Source organism: Octopus sinensis, linkage group LG23, assembly GCF_006345805.1.
Source record: "Octopus sinensis linkage group LG23, ASM634580v1, whole genome shotgun sequence".
In the NCBI taxonomy this organism is placed as follows: Eukaryota; Metazoa; Mollusca; class Cephalopoda; order Octopoda; family Octopodidae; genus Octopus; species Octopus sinensis.
The window spans coordinates 31,149,913-31,155,445 of NC_043019.1; positions in this window are offsets into that span (position 1 = coordinate 31,149,913).

A 5,533-nucleotide genomic window follows, 5' to 3' on the forward strand; every position below is an offset into this window, starting at 1 on the left:
CCTCCTGTATTTTCTTTTACCCAAAGACAAGAACTTTCCAGCATCTTCTTGTATATAACATTTTGTGTGACTGTTGTTAACATTAGTGGAAAACTTTTCTGAAAGCACTTACCATATAAAGCTCACGTACTTCTGTTTAGATAACCAGCATGTATAAGAAACATTACAACAATGAGAAAATTTGAGAATGGAAATGTTTGGTATCTGAAATTCTATTTTTGTTCCAGATTCATAGAATATGTTTTGTGTTTTTCCCTGTAGCCATATTATTTTGTAACTGTTTACAAGATTTGTTTCCTTACAATTGTTTGACGTCATTAATTTTCTCCATGTATTACAAGAAAAAAATTTTCAAACTTTGATTAGAGAATGGTACTAAATAAGGTTCTATAATGAATATTATATGAATACAAAAGGACTTGTATTGTGAAACGTATCAACAATTCTTGTTAAACAAAAGGAAGAGGCAACATCTTGCACTTAAACAAAATTTGCAATAATTCAGTGTAAAAGAAGATAATCTAAAAAACATAAGCAATTAGAAAAAATGTAGTCATTTTTGAGGCACCAGAAAACATTTGTTTTTGGGGATGCTCAAACAGTTTGAGAAGCATCAGATTTTGTTTTGCACTATCTATGATCAAGTGTAAGTACCCCTTAATTTTGAATATTCCAATTTTTCTCTTTTGTTCCTTAATTTTCTTTGTTTCCAGTATTCTTTCATTTTATGATCAGAAAATGAACATGAGTTAAAAATAAGATGAATGAGATGATTGGAAAGTTGGACAAACAGTTTCTTTGAGAGCCAGTGGTCTGAAATATGAACGACGTGACCGGTCAGGCAAAGCTGTAACTGCATCAGGATGGTGTAGATGCTAGACAGACTAGTACAGGGGAGTATCTCTTTGTCTAGGATTCTATCAAGAAGTTTATAGTAGTAATAAACCTAACAGGTGCAGGAGTGGCTGTGTGGTAAGTAGCTTGCTTACCAACCACATGGTTCCGGGTTCAGTCCCACTGCATGGCATCTTGGGCAAGTGTCTTCTGCTATAGCCTCGGGTCGACCAATGCCTTGTGAGTGGATTTGGTAGACGGAAACTGAAAGAAGCCTGTTGTATATATGTATATATATATATCTATGTGTGTGTATATGTTTGTGTGTCTGTGTTTGTCCCCCCAACATCGCTTGACAACCGATGCTGGTGTGTTTACGTCCCCGTCACTTAGCGGTTTGGCAAAAGAGACCGATAGAATAAGTACTGGGCTTACAAAGAATAAGTCCCGGGGTCGATTTGCTCGACTAAAGGTGGTGCTCCAGCATGGCCGCAGTCAAATGACTGAAACAAGTAAAAGAGTAAAGAGTAAAGAGTAACATGGAACTTTGAGTGAAGAATCCAAAGACCGACTTAGCCATTGCAAATTATTGGGGTGGGAGGGCATTTCCTTTTTCTTTCTCAATTAGGATTCATCATTAATCTAATGATTCTTAATGAGTTTTTCTCCTCACCACAATTGTAAATTTAATTAAAATTTCTTGGCTCATTATCTTAACAACCATCATTATCATTTGCTTTTCAAGCACAGCATGTCACAAGGCATTTTCATCTGGTTCTGATATCCTTACCGGAAACTATTTTCTACTCTGTCTTTGATTGTGTTCCAGGTTTTACTGGATTTCATCATTTACAGGAACTTCTTTTATTACATGTGTGATTGAGTAATTATCATGTAAATGGACAAATTAATTGACCAATTAATAATCTATCTCATTACAGAGAGTTTAACACATTAATAAAATTAATCCCTTTTTACAATTATTTTCCGTTTCATGACAAAGCCCTTGAAATCTGGTGCAGTGATTGGTTGTAGCTCAGAATTTAAGCATTAAAGCTTTTACTCCAACACCTGTTATAAAAGTTGTATTGAGCCTCACATTTACTATTGCTTATCACAAGATTAACCATGATTGAGCTGACTTATGATTGAAGACATTGCAGCTTAATCGATCCATTTTTATCAAATCAATATCTATAAAACTGAAATGCGAAAACGTTGCTTGATTTGTTAGTTATTTGTCTCATTTTGTGATGGGAATGGTTTAAGGGGCGGTAAATGGGGTCAAATTGGTGCCAAAATTTACACTGGGGGGGTAAAATGGAATGGTGGGAGGAGGGTTGCAAGTCGCTCGGGGCTACCGTTTGGTTGCCATGGTGAGGAATATGGGAAAAATTGAGTTTTATGGGATAGACTGGTTGCACTGTTTGAATAATGGTGGCTTTTTGTGTTGCTGCAGGGGCTAGAGGCAGTTATCTTTAATTGAGGGTGTAAAAATTTGGGGGATTTTGGAAAGTGGGGTAAAGAAGAGGGCAATAAAAAGAACCAAGCAAAGAAGACGAACAAACGAAGAAAGGGAAAAGGAGACAACACACACAAAACAACACCACCACCAAAACCCGAGCGAAGCATGGGTCAAAATAGCTAGTCTTTTCTACTAAAGACACAAGGGGGAGAGATGCACACAAGGGGGAAATTGGGGAGGGGGAGAGATGCACTAAGCTGTTCATGCAGCATGCTAATGATTAATAATCTTTTTATCAAATATGATACTATATCTTTCAATATATCTTATTTTAAAAGACAATATGCTGTGATTTCAAGGTGATTTTGTTGATATTTTTAGCAGGTCAAGTGATTGATTTGAACAATGGTTCTCAAAGTTTTTGACAATGTAACACATGGAGAACCAAGGAAAAATTTACTGGTAGACTATGTATGAGAAGTTAATAATTGGTAGTACCCTACGAATGGCAAGTTAAGGGAAGTTATGGTTTAAAGTTTAAAATTTAGAAAAAAATATATACAATTATTTAATTGATCATGCTCAATGAATTTTCTGGCAAATAAGTTGGCACAGGTGTGGCTGTGTGGTAAGTAGCTTGCTTACCAACTACATGGTTCCAGGTTCAGTCCCACTGCCTGGCACCTTGGGCAAGTGTCTTCTACTATAGCCTTGGGCCGGCCAAAGCCTTGTGAGTGGATTTGGTAGACGGAAACTGAAAGAATCCCGTCGTCAACCAAGGTTGGGTTCAAAATTCCACCAGGACACCTGATGAAGGCTGGAGAATAAATCATGCAAAACATAGTAAGAACAAACAAGATGAGAACACATATCCATCCAATGTAAATAATGTAAATAATGTAAATAATGGACACTATGTATTTAAAATAAAACTCTAATGAAATAACATATATTCAAGACATTCAAGCATGAGAATGGCCTTACATTATATCTAAAGCATTTATATTGTGGAAGAATCATAAAAACACATAAAAACTGTTAAATTCTCTTTTCGTTTATTTCATGAGATGTGAAAATTTTTATTGCACAACAGTTATGCGGTCAATGAAACAGTTATAATGTCATACCAAAATATTCAATGAAAGTCAGTTTACTATATTTTCCAGCAGACAAGCTGACAGAGTGTATAGTGTAAACCATTCAAGCATTGTCACTTTCTTTCCAAATCCTTCTGTATTTCATGAGGAACTTTCGTTCTTCCAAAGTTGTCTTGGTGTATAAGTCAACCTATCTTTTTCAGCTGTAAATTTTGGCTGGGTAAACTTGACTTTTATAAGGAAAAATACAATAAGTTTTGTGCTTATTTTAAGTGATTCAAATGGTTCTTCTGCAATGTGATTGCTTCAGTCTCAACTGATGGTTTCAGATTAAGTTACTTGCTAGACTCAAAAGTAATTTTTAAAAATCCATAAGAACCCAAAATCCTTTTGTGACATACCATTCTGGAACAACAGGTCCTGAAGCACTGGTATTAGCTACTTACTATTATGTGTTTAACATAATAGTAGCTACTACTACTTCTACTGCTGCTGCTGTTGCTACTACTACTACTACTGCTGCTGCTTTTGCTACTACTACTACTGCTGGTGCTGCTGCTGCTATTGCTGCTGTTGATATTACTGCTGCTGCTGCTACTACTCCTACTTATATGAGATTTTCTTAAGCATTTCATACAAATTATATGAGATTTTCTTAACCATTTCATACAACGGCGGTGCATCAGCATGGCCACAGCTCTGAGCTGAAACTACAGCAAAAAAAAAAAAAATCAAGTGCTATATGTAGTCCGTTGCTCAGTTTGGTGCCACTCTTAGGTGATTTAGTGGACTTCTCAGAAGGTATCCAAGAACCAGAAGGAGATGTTAAAAGTGAGGGATGGATTAAATCTATCACTCAAGAACAGGAATGTTTCCCACCCTTGCAGGCTTCAACACAGTTTTTGTTTACAAAACTTCCTTTTAATTATTCCCAACCAAGACTTCCCTCCCCTTTTCTCACTCTCTTTATGTTCAACCCACAACCCTTTTTTATACACTAATTCAAAAATAAATAAATAAAATATTTTTTTTTTAAATAAATAAATTATTAAAGGTCATTCTTGAGCCACAAGCTCATAAGGTCAGTTTTGCAGATATTCTGGCATATATATTCCACTCTTGGACAGGATGCTGGTCTATTACAAAATTACTCATTTTTGCCAGTCAAGTTTTGCTTGGCGTTTAGTTAAAATTTTTTGTTGAATAAAATTTATTGAAAAAAGTCGCAATAATTATGCCCCAACCTAATATATATCGTCAGTTCATCATGAATCCAAAAGAGAAGTGCAATCGAAGTTAAAGAGCAGTAGAGTATTTAAAGATAGTTATGGCTGGTTTGTAAGGTTACTCAGAGTTTTGCATCCATAAAATCCTGACCTACAAGCTGACTGGGTGGACTTTGGATAGCGGTCTAGAGGAGACAACCCCTTGTGCTTAACCATTCTCCGTTAACTGTGTATTCAACAATAATACTATTGCTGCTGCTGCTGCTACTACTACTACTGCTGCTGCTACTACTACTACTACTACTACTAATTCTACTTCTTCTGCTGCTACTACTGCTGTTACTACTACTACTACTATTACTACTACTGCCGCTGCTGCTGCTGCTGCTACTACTACTACTACTACTACTACTACTTAAGAACATGAAATTTGTATCATAAAACCAAAGGAGGTCTTGGTGGGTTGGTACAAAAAGGGTTAAATTTTGGTAGAGAATGGTCGAGCATTTGTTTAGTTCTTCACAAACCTAACTTCTCACAAAAGCATGTTGTCAATATTTCAATTCACTTACATTACTAATGAACTCGAGAGATAGGCTTAAGTCACACAGTCTCTGTTCTGCTGTGAATTTAACATGCTGAATGTGTGAAATCAATAAAATTATATTACGAAGAATTTCCATGAAAGAACTTCAGGTATTTGCCATTATCTTTGATGTATGTCTATGATACAGTACAAAAGAAAAAGTCAAGGAAAGATTTAAAATGACTTGGAGCAAATAAAATGCAAAAAGAAAAGAAAAAAAACAAAAAAAAAATTACTAGATTTTTAAATCAAGACAAAATTTTAAGATAAAAATAATAATAGGAGAAATAATGATGATGATGATGATGATGATAATAATAATAAT